Source organism: Hippopotamus amphibius, chromosome X (genome assembly GCF_030028045.1).
Source record: "Hippopotamus amphibius kiboko isolate mHipAmp2 chromosome X, mHipAmp2.hap2, whole genome shotgun sequence".
NCBI classification, from domain to species: domain Eukaryota; kingdom Metazoa; phylum Chordata; class Mammalia; order Artiodactyla; family Hippopotamidae; genus Hippopotamus; species Hippopotamus amphibius.
The window spans coordinates 89,757,282-89,775,273 of record NC_080203.1 but is presented as its reverse complement, the minus strand read 5'-3'; the positions used below and the strand labels follow the sequence as shown (position 1 = coordinate 89,775,273).

Sequence of the window (17,992 nt, the reverse complement as noted above, 5' to 3'; positions counted from 1 at the left end):
TTAATGCAATTGCTATCAAACTTCCAGCAACAGTTTTATAGACATAAACAAGCTTACTTTAAAATGCATACTAAAAAAGACAACCTATGGACTGGGAGAAAATATTTGCAAACAATGTAACCAACAAGTGATTAATTTCCAAAATATACAAACAGCTCATGAAACTCAATAACAACAACAAGCGGGAGGGAGGGAATATGGGGATTTATGTATAAATACAGCTGATTCACTTTGGTGTACCTCAAAAACTGGAACAATAGTGTAAAGTAATTATATTCCAATAGAGAGCTTAAACAGCAACAACAACAACAAAACAACCCAGTCAAAAAATGGGCAGAAGACCGAAATAGACATTTCTCCAAAGAAGACATACAGATGGCCAATAAGCATGTGAAAAGATGCTCGATGTTGCTAATTATCAGAGAAATGCAAATGAAAACTACAGTGAGGTATCACCTCACACCAGTCAGAATGGCCATCATTAAAAAGTCCACAAACAGTAAATGCTGGAGAGGGTGTGGAGAAAAGGGAACCCTCCTATACTGTTGGTGGGAATGTAAATTGATGCAGCCACTATCAAAAACAGTATGGAATTTTATTCCTTAAAAAACTAAAAATAGAGTTACCATATGATGCAGCAATCCCACTTCGGGGCATATATTCAGAGAAAACTCTAATTAGAAAAGATGTATGCACCCCACTGTTCATAGCAGCACTATTTACAGTAGCCAAGACATGGAACCAACCTAAATGTACACTGACAGATGAATGGATAAAGAAGACATGCTATGTACCTACACAATGGAATACTACTGAGCCATAAAAATGAATGAAATAATACCATTTGCAGCAACATGGATGGACTTGAGATTATCATATTAAGTGAAGTAAGTCAGAGAAAGAATGACAAATATCATATGATATCACTTATATGTGGAATCTAAAATATGATATAAATGAAATAATTTACAAAACAGAAACAGACTCAGACATAGAAAACAAACTTATGGTTACCAAAGGGGAAAGGTGCTGGGGGGAGGGGAGGGAGGATAAATTAGAATCTCGGGATTAACAGACACACTACTATATATAAAATAGATAAATAACAAGGACCTACTGTGTAGCACAGGAAGCTATATTCAATATCTTGTAATAACCTATAATGAAAAGGAATATGAAAAAATATATATGTATAACTGAATCAATTTGCTGTACACCAGAAACTAACACAACATTGTAAATCAACTATACTTCGATTAAAAAAACAAAATAAATAAATAATTAAAATGTATATGAAAAGTACAAGCCCCTAGAATAGCTAAGCAACCTGCAGAAAGAAGAATAAAGTGAGAAGAATCAGTCTACCCAACTTCAAGACATTATATAGCTATGTAATCAAGACTCTGTGGTATTAGTAAAGGGATAGGCACATAGATCAATGAAACAGAATAAAGAACCAAGAAATAGACCCACACAAATATGCCGAACTGATTTTTGAAATTGGAGCAAAAGAAATTCAATGAAGGAAGGACAGTCTTTCAGCAAATGGTACTGGAGCAATTAGTCATCCATAGATAAAAATATGAACCTTGACTTAAACATCATACCTTATGTGAAAATTAACTAAAAATGGTAATAGATTTTTTTTGATGTGGATCATTTTTTAAAGTCTTTATTGAACTTGCTACAACACTGCTTCCTTTTTTATTTTATTTTTTTAATGTTTTGGTTTTTTGGCCGCAAGGTATTTGGGATCCCAGCTCCCTGACGTGGGATCAAACCTGCACCCCCCACACTGCAAGGTGAAGTCTCAACCACTGGACCACGAGGGAAGTCCCTGGATTATAGATTTAAATGTAAAACATAAAACTATAACACTTCCAGGAAAAAGCAGTAGAAAATCTTTGTGATCTAGGGCTAGGCAGAGTTCTCAGACTTGACACCAAAAGCACAATCCTTAAAAGGAAAATTTGATAAATTGGAATCATCAAAATTAATTTTTTTTTACTCTGTAGAAGTTCCTCTTAAGAATATGAAAAGACAAGCTACGGACTGGAAGAAAATATTTACCATCCACATATTCAACAAAAAGAGCACTCAAAACTCAATAGTTGGATCGTGCGGCCGGCCTTCAAGATGGCGCCAAAGAAAGACAAGAATCCTAAGAAGTCAACCTGGAAGTTTAATTTGGACCTTACTCATCCAGTAGAAGATGGAATTTTTGATTCTGGAAATTTTGAACAGTTTCTACGGGAGAAGGTTAAAGTGAAAGGAAAAACTGGAAATCTTGGGAATGTCGTTCACATTGAACGCTTCAAGAATAAAATCACAGTTGTTTCTGAGAAACTGTTCTCTAAAAGGTATTTGAAATACCTTACCAGGAAATACCTCAAAAAGAGCAATCTTCGTGATTGGCTCGTGTGGTTGCATCTGACAAGGAGACTTATGAACTTCGTTACTTCCAGATTAGTCAAGATGACGATGGATCTGAGTCTGAGGACTAGATGAAGCCATCCCTTATAGGGCTTTGCTTGCTAAGAAAACAAATGAAGTATACAAGAGCAATGTCTTGAAATGGATCTTTAGTTTATTGGTGAATAAAAAACATTACTCTGTATGTTAAGCATTAATCTCTTTTAAGTGTATGCTGTTTATATGGTGCTGGATTTCCTTTAATACGTTAAAAAAACTTATTGGAGTATAGTTGATTTATAACGTTGTTAGTTTCAGGTGTACATCAGAGTGAATCAGTTATACATATATCTACACTTTTTTTCTTGTTTTAAAGATTCTTTTCTCATGTAGGCCATTACAGAGTACTGGGTAGAGTTCCCTGTGCTATACAGAAGGTTATTATTTATTTTATATATAGTAGTGTGTATGTCAGCCCCAATCTCCCAACTTATCCCTCCCCACCTTACCCTCTGGTAGCCATAAGTTTGTTTTCTGTATCTGTGACTCTACTTTTGTTTTGTAAATAAGTTCATTCATACCCTCTCCCTTTTTTTGTTAGTACTTTATGTAAGCAATATTTAAATAGCTTATAGCTAGTGGAATTTCTTCCAGGATTTCTGAAATGTACTGCTTTTACAAATGTCCTTAAGTTAAAGTATATAGTGAAAAAATGAAGCACAGTTTTGGATATAACTTTATATAATAAAGTTTAAACTTATTTAAAAAAACTCAATAGTTAAAAAAATTCAAATATAAAATGGGCAGAACACAAAAAGGAAAAAAGAATCAAATTAAAGTTTTATACAGAAAAATATAGCTGAAATTAAGAACTTAATAAAATGGGAGATTAAACTTGCAAAAGAGATAAGTAGTGAATTAGAATAATGATTTTGAAGCAAAGAAGGGAAAAAGAGGCAAGAGGACAGAATGAAAATTTCTAACATACATATAATTGTAGTCCTAGAAAGAGAACAGAGAGAATGGGATCAATACAATACTTGATGCTTTACTGAATTTAATAAGAATTTTGCAAAAGGTTAAAGATGAGAGGTACGATCATGATGCTATTTAAAGGAACTAGCAGAAGAACAACTGTGGAGAAGGCCTAGAAACAACCATTCCAGATCACTGCAGGGAGGCAACCAGTTTCATGGTCAATGATTCTGAGAAAAATGAAAACTGAAGTCAACTTTTACATTGTACCTGATGTGTACCTAATGTGACTGTATTGACAGTACATTTTTCCCAGAAATTCTAGAATTAAATTGGAGGAAAGAATTTATAAAGCTAAGCAAATTAAGGGAGATTCAATTATTAACTCCAAGGAAAAAAAGATTGTATGAGAAAGAAATGTTATGAATCACTGCTTTTTTTGGAAGAAGAGGGAGAGAAGTGTGTTTTATGGACATGAAATACCAAAAAGTTAAATTCTCATATTCGTTAGTAAATAGTCCACATTGAATGTCTAAAAGTAAAATTAAGGAATTACAGTATAAGCATATTCTTTTAAAGCTTGGAAGAAAATATTAAAAAAATACAAAATAATTATTTGTTTTATTCTAGTGAAAGGAAAACAAGAGGGAAAAATGTACAATGTAAACTATGCTGGGGGAACGTGATCTCTGTTGCTCTTATAAGCTTCGTAGTATATCCATAACTTATAAATAGTAGTATATATTTATTGATGTATATATATGGTAAATATATTTTATATATAATGTTATATATAGTATAAGAATATATTATGAATTAAATTACAGTTTATATTCACACATAAATAGTAGAATATATATTTACATATATTTATAAATAGTATTCTCATAAATTAGAAAGTACAGTAAAATAGTGTATTTAGAATTCTACATATTGGTAACAGGCAGGTTTAGGATTGTATGCCAGCTGTTTCACTTTCTCTGTATGAAATAGGCAGGTTAATTAACCTCTCTATTTCTCCATCACATCCCCTGTAAGTAACAATAGTCCTTACCTTGTCCGTTTTTTAAAAGGCTCATTCTAAGTGCTCAATAAGTGCCAGTTACTATATTTAGTAAATTAATAGAAGTAAAATAGTAGAAGTGATTATAGTAATATTAGGGAATAAGACTTTATTTCAGTTGTTTACATTAACTGTATATTTTGCAAGTTGTCAAATTAATATCTAGTAAACAGTGTAAATACGAAAAAACAAAGAAAATGGACAGAAGATATGAAAACACATTTCACTTAGGATATAGAGATGGAAATGAAACACATAAAAGGATGCTCAACATCATTAGCCATTAGGGAAATGCAAATTAAAACCACAATGAGATTTCACTGCATACATATCAGAATATCTGAAATAAAAACAGTGATAACACCAAATGCTGGTGAGGATGCAGAGAAGCTGAGTCACTCATACATTGCTAGTGGGAATGGCATAGCCACTCTGGAAAAGTTTGGCAGTTTCTTAAAAAAACTAAATATGCAAGCACCCACTTACAATAAAAACTCTCCACAAAGTGGATATAGAGGGAACATATCTCATAATAATAAAGGCCATATATGATAAGCCCACAGCTAATGTCATATGCAACAGCAAAAAGCTGAAAGCATTTCCTCTAAGATCAGGAACAAGACAAGGATGCCATTCTTACCAATTTTATTCAATGTAGTATTGGAAGTCCTAGTCACAGCAATCAGAAAAGAAAAAGAAATAAGAGGAATCAAAATTTGAAAGGAAGAAGTAAAACTGTCACTGTTTGCAGATGACATGACAGTATACATAGAAAATCCTAAAGATGCCACCAAACAACAACTAGACCTCATCAATGAATTCAGTAAAGTTGCAGGATACAAAATTAATATACAGAAATCTGATGCTTTTCTATACACTAAAAAAAGTAAAGAAAGTTTAAAAAGTAAAGAAAGAAAAATTAAGCAAATGATCCCATTGATAATAGCATCAAAAAGAATAAAATACCTAGGAATAAATCTAACTAAGGAGATAAAAGACCTGTACTCAGAAAACTATACGACACTGATGAAAGGAATTGAAGATGACACAAACAGATGGAAAGATATACCATACTTAAGGATTGGAACAATTAATATTGTTAAAATGACCATACCACCCAAGGAAATCTATATATTCAATGCAATCCCTACCAAAATACCAATGATATTTTTCACAGAACTAGAACAAATAATTTTGAAATTTGTATGGAAACACAGAAGACTCCAAATGGCCAAAACAATCCTAAGAAAGAAGAATAGAGTTGGGGGTATCACACTCCATGACTTCAGACTATAATACAAATTTACAGCAATCTAAACAGTATGGTACTGGCACAAAAACAAACACATAGATCAATGGAACAGAATAGAAAGACCAGAAATAAATCCATGCATTTATGGTCAATTAATCTATGACAAAGGGGGCAAAAATATACAATGAGGAAAAGACAGTCTCTTCAATAAGTGTTTCTGGGAAAACTGGACCGCTACATGTAAAAGAATGAAATTAGAACATCTTCTAACATCAAATACAAAAAATAAATTAAAAATGGATTAAAGACCTAAATGTAAGCCCAGAAACCAAAAAACTCCTAGAAGAAAACATAGGCAGAACAGTCTTTGACATAAATTGTAGCAATATTTTTTTGGCTATGTCTTTTAAGGCAAAGGAAGCAAAAGCAAAAAAAAAAAAAAAAAAAAGAGAGGGAGAGAGAGACCAAATTAAACTTAAAAGCTTTTACACAGCAAAGGAAACCATCGACAAAATGAAAGAAACCTACTTTGAGAAAACATCTGCAAATTGTGTGACTGATACGGGGTTGATATCCAAAATATAAAAACAGCTCATACAACAAAACATCAAAAAAATGAATAACCCAATTAAAAAATGGGCAGAAGACCTGAATAGACATTTTTCCAAAGAAGACATACAGATGGCCAACAGGCACATAAAAAGATGTTCAACATTACTAATCATCAGAGAAATGCAAATGAAAACCACAATGAGATATCACCTTACACCTGCCAGAATGGCTATCATTGAAAGACCACAAATGTTGGTAAGGATGTGGAGAACACTTGTACACTATCAGTGAGAATATAAATCAGTGCAGCCACTGTGAAAATGGTATAGAGGTTCCTCAAAATACTAAAAATAAAACTACCATACGACACAGTAATTCCACTCCTGGCTATATATCCGAAGAAAACCAAAACTCTATTTTGAAAAGATACATGCACCTCAATGTTCATAGAAACATTATTTACAATAACCTATATATGGAAGCAACCTATCAACAGATGAATGGATAAGGAAGATGTGGTGTATATTTATGCAATGGACTACTACGAAGTCAAAGAAAAGAATGAAATTTTGCCATTTGCAACAACATGGATGGACCTGGAGAGTATTATGCTTAGTGAAATAAGTCAGATGAGGAAGACAAATGCTGTATGTTATCACTTACATGTGAAATCTAAAAAATTAAAACAAACTTGTGAATATAACAAAACAGAAACAGATTTACAGATAGAGCAAGCTGGTGGTTACCAATGAGGAGGCAGAGGGAGGAGCAAGATTAGGTAATTAAGAGGTACAAACTACTATGTATAAAATAAATAAGCTACAAAAATATATTGTACAGACTTGCCTGGCAATCCAGTGGTTAAGACTCCATGCTCCCAATGCAGGGGGCATGGGTTCAATCTCTGGTCAAGGAAGATCCCACATGCTGTGCAGCCAAAAAAAAAAAAAAAGAATATGTTGCACAGCACAGGGAATATAGCCAATATTTTAAAATAATTTTAAATGGGGTATAATCTATAAAAATTTTGAGTCAGTATTTGTACACCTGAAAATATTATAATATTAAAAATCAACTATACCTCAATTTAAAAAATCAACAACAACAAGAACCTAGATATGCAATTACCATATGACCCGGCGATTGCACTTCTGGGCATTTATTCCAGAGAACTGAAAATTTATGTTCACACTAACACCTGTACATGAATGTTCATAGCAACTTTATTTGTAATAGCCAAAAACTAGACCAATCTGAATGTCTTTCAATAGGTCAATGGTTACACTATCTATGGGACATCTATATCTTTGAATAGTACTCAGCAATAAAAAGGAACGAACATTGATAGATGCAACACTTTAGCTGAATCTCCAGGGAATTATGGTGAGTGGAAAAAAACAATCCCCAAAGGTTACATATTGTATGATTTGATCAGTATAACATTTTTGAAATGACAACATTTTATAATTGGAGGACAGATTAGTGGTTGTTAGGGTGTGGGTAGAGACGGGGCACAGGAGGGAGGTGGGGGTGATTATAAAAGAGGAATATGAGGAATCCTGTGATGATTGAACTGTTTTGTATCTTGACTATGGTGATGGACACATGAACCTACATATGTAATAAGATTATATAAAATTTAATACACATGTAGGCACACACAAAAATGAGTATTAGCAAAACTGAGAAAATCTGAATAGAATCAGTGGGTTGTATCATTCTAAATATCCTGGATGTGACATTATACTATAGTTTTGCAAGATGCTACCATTGGGGGAGACTAGGTAAAGTGTACAAGGGATCTCTCTGTATTACTTCTTATAACTGCTTATGAATCACAATTATATAAAAACATTTTTCAGTTAAAAAATGTTTGAAAAATGTTTAAATTTGAAGGACACTCCATAATGATCAAGGGATCCATTCAAGAAGAACATATCATGATGGTAAATATCTATGCCCCCAACATAGGAGCACCTCAATACATAAGGCAAATGCTAACAGCTATAAAAGGGGACATCGACAGCAACACAATAATAGTGGGAGACTTGAACACCCCACTTACATCAATGGACAGATCATCCAAACAGAAAATAAAGACACACAAGCTTTAAATGACACATTAGACCATCTCGACTTAATTGATATTTATAGGACATTCCATCCAAAAACGACAGACTACACTTTCTTCTCAAGTGCACATGGAACATTTTCCAGGATAGATCACATCTTGGGTCACAAATCAAACCTCGGCAAATTCAAGAAAATTGAAATCATATCAAGCATCTTCTCAGACCACAACGCCATGAGACTAGATATCAACTACAGGAAAAAAACTGCAAAAAATACAAACACATGGAGGCTAAACAATTCACTCTTAAACAACCAAGAAATCACTAAAGAAGTCAAAGAGGAAATCAAAAAAATATCTAGAAACAAATGACAACGAAAACACAACAACCCAAAACCTATGGGACGCAGCAAAAGCAGTTCTAAGAAGGAAGTTTATAGCAATACAGTCCTAACTTAAGAAACAAGAAAATTATCAAATAAACAACCTAACCTTACACCTAAAACAACTAGAGAAAGAAGAACAAAGAAACCCCAAAGGGAGCAGAAGGAAAGAAATCATAAAGATCAGAGCAGAAATAAATGAAAAAGAAAGGAAGGAAGCCATAGCAAAAATTAATAAAACTAAAAGCTGGTTCTTTGAGAAGATTAACAAAATTGATAAACCATTAGCCAGACTCATCAAGAAAAAAAGAGAGAAGATGCAAATCAACAGAATTAGAAATGAAAAAGAAGTAACAACGGACACCTCAGAAATACAAAAGATCATGAGAGACTACTACAAGCAATTATATGCCAAAAATTGGATAACCTGGAAGAAATGGATACATTCTTAGAAAAATACAATCTTCCAAGACTGAGGAAGAAATAGAAACCATGAACAGACCAATCACAAGTACGGAAATTGAGGCAGTGACTAAAAATCTCCCAACATACAAAAGCCCAGGACAAGATGGGTTCACGGGCGAATTCTATCAAACATTCCAAGAAGAGCTAACACCTATCCTTCTCAAACTCTTCCAAAATATTGCATAAGGCGAAACACTCCCAAACTCATTCTACGAGGCCACCATCACCCTGATACCAAAACCAGGCAAAGATGTCACAAAAAAAGAAAACTACAGACCAATATCACTAATGAATATAGATGCAAAAATCCTCAACAAAATACTAGCTAACAGACTCCAACAGCACATTAAAAACATCATACACCATGCTCAAGTGGGGTTTATCCCTGGGATGCAAGGATTCTTCAATATACGCAAATCAATCAACGTGATACGTCATATCAACAAATTGAAGGATAAAAACCATATGATCATCTCAATAGATGTAGAAAAAGCTTTTGACAAAGTTCAACATCCATGTATGATAAAAGCTCTCCAGAAAATGGGCATAGAAGGAAATTACCTCAACATCATAAAAGCCATATATGACAAACCAAAAGCCAACGTCATTCTCAATGGGGAAAAACTGGAAGGATTTCCTCTAAGAACAGGAACAAGACAAGGGTGTCCACTCTCATCATTATTATTCAACATGGTTTTGGAAGTTTTAGCCACAGCAATCAGAGACGAAAAAGAAATAAAAGGAATCCAAATTGGAAAAGAAGAAGTAAAATTGTCACTCTTTGCAGATGACATATTATATATAGAAAACCCTAAAGACTCTACCAGAAAACTGCTAGCACTAATTGATGAGTTTAGTAAAGTAGCAGGATACAAAATGAATGCACAGAAATCTCTTGCATTCCTATACACTAACAACGGAAGAGCAGAAAGAGAAATTAAGGAAACTCTCCCATTCACCATTGCAACAAAAAGAATAAAATACCTAGGAATAAATCTGCCTAAGGAGGCAAAAGATCTGTATGCAGAAAACTTTAAGACATTGCTGAAAGAAATCAAAGATGACACAAACAGATGGAGGGACATACCATGTTCCTGGATTGGAAGAATCAACATCGTGAAAGTGACTGTACTACCCAAAGCCATTTACAGATTCAATGCAATCCCGATCAAATTACCAATGGCATTTTTCACAGAACTAGAGCAAGAAATCTTACGATTTGTATGGAAACGCAAAAGACCCCGAATAGCCAAAGCAATCTTGAGAAGGAAAAATGGAGTTGGTGGAATCAGGCTTGCTGACTTAAAACTATACTACAAGGTCATAGTGATCAAGACAGTATGGTAGTGGCACAAAAATAGAAAGGAAGATCAATGGAATAGAATAGAGAACTCAGAAGTAAGCCCAAACACATATGGGCACCTTATCTTTGACAAAGGAGGCGCGAATATACAATGGAAAAAAGAGAGCCTCTTCAATAAGTGGTGCTGGGAAAACTGGACAGCAACATGTAAAAGAATGAAATTAGAACACTTCCTAACACCATACACAAAAATAAACTCCAAATGGATTAAAGACCTACATGTAAGGCCAGACACTATAAAACTCCTAGAGGAAAACATAGGCAGAACACACTATGACGTCCATCAAAGCAAGATCCTTTTTGACCCACCTCCTAGAATCATGGAAATAAAATCAAGAATAAACACATGGGATCTCATGAAACTTAAAAGCTTTTGCACAGCGAAAGAAACCATAAACAAGACTAAAAGGCAACCCTCAGAATTGGAAAAAATAATTGCCTATGAAACAACGGACAAAGGATTAACCTCCAAAATATACAAGCAGCTCATGAAGCTTAATACCAAAAAAGCAAATAACCCAATCCACAAATGGGTGGAAGACCTAAATAGACATTTCTCCAAAGAAGACATACAGATGGCCAACAAACACATGAAAAGGTGCTCCACATCACTAATCATTAGAGAAATGCAAGTCAAAGCCACAATGAGGTATCACCTCACACTAATCAGAATGGCCATCATCATAAAATCTGGAAACAACAAATGTTGGAGACGGTGTGGAGAAAAGGGAACTCTCCTGCACTGTTGGTGGGACTGTAAGTTTGTACAGCCACTATGGAAAACAATTTGGAGGTTCCTTAAAAAACTACAAATAGAACTACCATATGATCCAGTAATCCCACTCATGGGCATATACCCAAAGAAAACCATAATCCCAAAAGAAACTTGTACCATAATGTTCATTGTAGCACTATTTCCAATAGCCAGGACATGGAAGCAACCGAAATGCCCATCAACAAATGAATGGATAAAGAAGATGTGGCATATATATACAATGGAATATTACTCAGCTATAAAAAGGGATGAGATGGAGCTATATGTAATGAGGTGGATAGACCTAGAGTCTGTCATACGGAGTGAAGTAAGTCAGAAAGAGAAAGACAAATATTGTATGCCAGCTCACATATACGGAATCTAAAAATGGTACTGATGAACTCAGTGACAAGAACAAGGATGCAGATACAGAGAATGGACTGGAGAACTCGAGGTTTGGGAGGGGGCGGGGGGTGAAGGGGAAGCTGAGACGAAGCGAGAGAGTAGCACAGACATATATATACTACCAACTGTAGAATAGATAGTCAGTGGGAAGTTGTATAACAAAGGGAGTCCAACTCGAGGATGGAAGATGCCTTAGAGGACTGGGGCGGGGAGGGTGGGGGGGACTCGAAGGGGGGGGAGTCAAGGAAGGGAGGGAATACAGGGATATGTGTATAAAAACAGATGATTGAACTTGGTGTACCTCCCAAAAAATAATAAATAAATAAAATTTTTTAAAAAATGCTTAAATTTAATAAAAATGCTACTGTTGTTGTTTGTCATGAATTATGGAGTGATCTTCAACATGGCAATCAATTTCAACTTTTTTTTAATGAAAATGAGAAGAAAAATATAAACCTAGCTGCATACATAACAGATTAGAGCTCCCACAGCTCATTTTGCTAGATGAGAATCCTTTGTCAAGAGAAAGTAGCTTCTCCAAGCCCCTGGGGTTGAATTCAGGTTGCTTCATCTCCTGTCTTGTTCAAGTAAATGAAGCCTGAATCATTGATACCACTTACATCAACAACAAAATGATTGCCACTCCATATTTCAATTTTTAAGGCTATCTAGAAGAAGTAACCTTCAAAAACATTTATATAGCATTTCCAGTTAACTGTAGACTTTTGTGCTCAGAGAAATCAACAGAACGTTGTTGTTCTTAACTGAAAGTTAGTGGGATTATATATTTTTCAATCTACCTTCAAAACCTAAGGGACCGGTATGGTTCTTCTTGAAAGCCCAAACTAAATGTAGGCTATAGAAAGTGATGTAAGTAATGCATATTAAAGATTAAAAGGGTCTTTTGAAAAGTCAAAACAATTTTGAAAAAGAACAAAGGACTCACACTTCCTGATTTCAAATCTTACAACAAAACTACAGTAATCAAAAGTGTGGTAATGGCATAAGGACAGGTATTGAGATTAATGCAATAGAATTGAAAATTCATAAATAAACCCATACATCTATGGTCAATTGATTTTCAAGAAGGCTGCCAAGACCATGTGTGAAGAAAGAACAGTCTTTTCAACAAATAGTGCTGAGAGAACTGGATATTTACATGCAAAAGGATGAAGTTGCACTGTTACCTCACACCATGTACAAAAAATGAACTCAAAATGCATCAAAGGCCTAAGTAACAACCAATATAAGAATTAAAAGTATAAAATACTTTGAAGAAAACATAGGAGTAAATTTTTGTAACCTTGGATACAACAACCATTTCTTAGATGTGAAACCAAAAGCACAAGCAACTAAAGAAAAAATTCATAAATTTTTTCATCAAAATTTAAAAGAGAATATATTTGCAAAACATACATTTGATAAAGGACTAGTATCTAAATTATATAACAACCTCCTATAGCTCTACAACAAAGAGACAACCCAATTTAAAATGGGCAAAGGGAGACTTCCCTGGTGATCCAGTGGTTAAGATTCCATGCTTCCACTACAGGGGACATGGGTTCGATCCCTTGTCAGGGAACAAAGATCCCACATGCTGCATGGCTCGGCCAAAAAAAAAAATGGGCAAAGGACTTGAATAGCCATTCAAAAGGACTTGAATAGACATCCAAAGAAGATATACAAATGCAAATCAAAATCACAGTGATATACCACTTCACATCTACTGGGATGGCCTTAATAAAACTTTTTTTTTAAAACCAGAAATTAACAAGTGTTAAGGATACGGAGAAATCATACACTTCTTTTTTTTTCAGGCTGCACTGTGTGGCATGCGGGATGCGGGGGATCTTAGTTCCCTGACCAGGGACGGAACCTGTGCCCCTTTGCATTGGGAGCATGGAGTGTTAACCACTAGACCACCAGGGAACTCCCACCATCATACATTTCTGGCAGCAATGTAAAATGGTACAGCCACTGAGGAAAACAGTTTGGTGGTGCCTCAACAAGTTAAACCCAGAATTACCATATGACCCAGAAATTCCACTCAAGAATAAACCCAAAAGAACTGAAAACAGGTTTTCAAACAAAATCTCATATATATAAATATTCAGAGCAATACTATTCACAAAAGCCAAATGGTGGAAACATTCCAAATGTCCATGAACTGATAAGTAGATAAATGTAGTATGTCCATACAATGGAAAGTTATTCAGCCATTAAAAAGGAATGAAGTACTGATACATGCTAAAACATGGATGAACTTTGAAAAGATGCTAAGCCAAACACAAAAGGCCACATATTGTATGACTCCATATATATGAAATATCCAGAATAGGTAAATTCATAGAGACAGAAAATGTATTTGTAGTTTTAGCAGCTAGGGGGAAGGGGAAACTGGATTAATGGACATGGAGTTTCCATTTGGGATCATGAAAATGTTCTGCAAATAGATAGTGGTGATGGTTGTGCTTAATGCCACTGTACTGTACACTTTTAAATGGTTAAAAAGGCACCATTTTATGTTTTGTTTTATGTTATGTATATTTTACCACAATAAAAAAAATGGGAATAAAAAAGGAAAGAAAAAATAAAGAGATCTTTCCAAAATAGCCAAATTAAATATTGTTCTCCAAGCCATGATACAAGATGCTCCATGACATACCAAATAGAGTAAGGAATGGTCCAGAAAACTGTGAAATCTCTACAGAGATGGTAAAATTACCAGCATAAACAATTCTCAATAGAGTAAATGTGGAAGTTATTGGGATGAAGATGAGACCACTCCCCCTTAAAAAAAAAAACTAAAAAAACTCATATATGTGCCAGGAACTATTCTAAGCCCTTTACAATATTAAACTCATGGTATCCTTATAACAACCTTATGAGAAACATACTATTATTATCTCTAAGTGGTACCATGTCTAGACTGAAGATACCACTGAGGGGTATGATTGCATTACTTTTCTATTGCTGTGTAACAAACCACCACAAATTCAGTGGCTTAAAACAACATACACATTTATTATTTCCCAATTTCTGTTTGTCAAGAGTCTTGGCACAGTTAAGACTTCTGTGCTTCAGAGTCTCACCAGACTGTACTACAGGTACTAGCTACTTCAGACCCAGAAAGGGAGTCTCTCTGACTCCAGTCTTCTAAGGCGGGGTCATGTATAACATAATGTCATCACAAGAGTGATGAGCCATCCCCTTTGCCATGTCCTGTTGGTTAGAAGCAAGTCACAAGTTCTGTCTGCACACATGCACAGATGTTAGGAAGTGGCATTCTTTGGGGGAGTCATCCTAGGGTCTTATCTGTCACAATGATTGAGCAAATCAATGTAATTCTGGGACCCAGAGAGCCAGAATTTAAAATGATTTTAAAGAAAAATTCCCCAGAAGAGATCTGTCTTCAACTTGGTGGCAGGAGGACTCTGTAGGCCTCTTGCTTCCTTGACCAATTTTGACATATGCTCTGGCTTTGACTTTGCATTTCCTCCCAAGATGGCCATACCAGGTAGTCCTTTAAGGACATCACAACCTGCATTCTACTTCCTCCTGGCAATTGTCAAGAGATTGCTTCAGACTGAGGCTCCCACTTTACTGCCTAAAAACCTGACAGTTGTTGTTTTTTGGGCTATCCAGTTTCATACTTTCCACTGTGTGTAGTCTAGGCAGGAGGGGAATTCCCAACACCTGCTTCCCACTGCTGGCTCCTGTTACCAAAGCCAATGGGGCCAGATCCTTTTTTTACCTTCGCTCTGGTATAGACACTATGTGGGCATTTGACCCAAATTTGACTCTCTTTTAGGACTTTGAATCCTGAGTGAGTGATGCAGTGATGGAGGAAACTTCAGAAAAGAGAGTGTTCACTGCAATTCCAATGATGTCACAAATCTTTTTTTCTTCCTGCTTCTCAGGATCAATCATCAAAGAAACTTGTGCTCTGTGTACTAATGTGGGAGTTGTATAACTGAGGGTTCCCTAAATATCAGCTTTGTCCCCCTGTGGGGGTGAGTTTATTATATGAGACCCTCTACCTGAGGCTGTACTTTTGGTTACCAGAGAAAAGTCATAAATTAATTCATTCAACAAAAATTTATTCAGCATCTGCTTTGGGCTGGGCACTATTCTAGATGCTGGCAATTCAATGAAGTACAAGGCAGACATGGGCTCGGCTCTCATAAGTAAATAATAAACAAGATAAGTTCAGATAGTAATAACTTATATGAAGAAAATAAAACAGGAAAATGTAATCAAGTGAGACTTGGGGTTGGAGTGGAAAGGTCTACATCAGATAAGCTCATCAGGGAAAGCCTCTATAAGGATATGACATTTGAACTGAGACGTGAAGTATGGGAAGTCAGCGATATGGATAACTGGAAGAAAAGAATTCCAGGCAGAGGGAAAAGTAAGTACAAAAACCCTGAGATGAGATGGATTTGGTACGTTTAAGAAACAGAAAGATGTCTAGTGTGGCTGGAATAGAGTGACTGATGGGGAGAGAGGTAGGAGTTACGATTATAGAGGTATTTAGAGGCCAGATCATGCAGGGCCTTGTAGGCTACTATAGGGACTTTGGTTTTCTTTTTTTTTTTTAAGCTCTTTATTGGAATATAATTGCTTTACACTGTTATGCCAGTTTTTGCTGTACAATAAAGTGAATCAGCTGTATTTATACATATATCCCTATATCCCCTCCCTCCCACAACTCCCTCCAACCCTCCCTATCCAAGCCCTCTAAGTCATCACCCATCATTGAGTTGATCTCCCTGTGTATGCAGCAGCTTCCTAATAGCTATCTATTTTACATTTGGTAGTGTATATATGTCTATGCTACTCTCTCACTTCGTCCCAGCTTCCCCTTCGCCCCCCACCCCTGTCCTCAAGTCCGTTCTCTACATCTGTATCTTTATTCTTGCCCTGTCACTGGGTTCATCAGTACCATTTTTTTTAGATTCCATATATATGAGTTAGCATATGGTATTTGTTTTTCTCTTTCTGGCTTACTTCACTCTGCATGACAGACTCTAGGTCCATCCACCTCACTACAAATATCTCAAGGTCATTCCATTTTGCGGCTGAGTAATATTCCCTGGTATATATGTGCCACATCTTCTTTATCCATTCATCTGTTGATGGGCATTTAGGTTGCTTCCATGTCCTGGCTATTGGAAATAGTGCTGCAATGAACACTGTGGTCCATGTTTCTTTTTGGATTATGGTTTTCTCTGGGTATATGCACAGTAGTGGGATTGCTGGATCATATGGTAGTTATATTTTTATGTTTTTAAGGACCCTCCATACCATTTTCCATAGTGGCTGTACAAATTTACATTCCCATAAACAGTGCAGGAGGGTTCCCTTTTTTCTGCACCCTCTCTAACATTTATTGTTTCTAGATTTTTTGATGATGGCCATTCTGACCGGTGTGAGGTAATACCTCATGGTGGCTTTGACTTGCATTTCTCTAATGATTAGTGATGCTGAGCATCTTTTCATGTGTTTGTTAGCCATCTGCATGTCTTCTTTGGAGAAATGTCTCTTTAGGTCTTCCGCCCATTTGTGGATTGGGTTATTTGCTTTTCTGGTATTAAGCTGCATGAGCTGCTTGTATATTTTGGAGATTAATACTTTGTTAGTTGCTTTGATGGCAAATATTTTCTCCCATTCTGAGGGTTACCTTCTTGTCTTCTTTATGGTTTCCTTTGTTGTGCAAAAGCTTTTAAGTTTCATTAGGTCCCATTTGTTTATTTTTGATTTTATTTCCATGATTCTAGGAGGTGGGTAAAAAAGGATCTTGCTTTGATTTATATCATAGAGTGTTCTGCCTATGTTTCCCTTGGTTTTCACTCTGAGTGAGGTGAGAGCCATAGGAGGATTTTGAACAGAGGAAGGATGCCATCGACTTAGGTTTTCACAGGACCATTTTGGCTGCTGCAAGAATAGGTTGATGGAGACAAGGATGGAAGCAAGAACAAGGCTGCTCTTTAGGTGCTATTTGCCTATCATTGTGTGACTCCAAAAAATGTGCCTCGTCCAGGTGGACATAGCCCCATGGTACTCGGCTTGGAGGCAAGGGCCTTTATCTAAAGAGGAAGATGTCTCTTTTTCCTGCAGATGCAGCCCCACACCTGGGTGCATGACTTAGCACCAGAATACAAGCTGGACTTCAGCCCCTCCTGGGCCCCTAGCCAGACATCCTTGTGCAGTTCACAAACCACACAACTGTCTGTATAGCCCTGATCAAAGAGACTGGTGGAGGCTGTTGCAGTAATTCAGATGAGAGATGATGAT

The 17,992-nt window shown here is 35.8% G+C and overlaps 1 pseudogene; it reads left to right on the top strand.

Annotated features, from left to right (window-relative positions):
* Positions 1-2,126: 2,126 nt before the first annotated feature.
* On the top strand, positions 2,127-2,504 carry LOC130842349 (60S ribosomal protein L22-like 1; annotated as a pseudogene).
* The last annotated feature ends 15,488 nt before the right edge of the window (positions 2,505-17,992 follow it).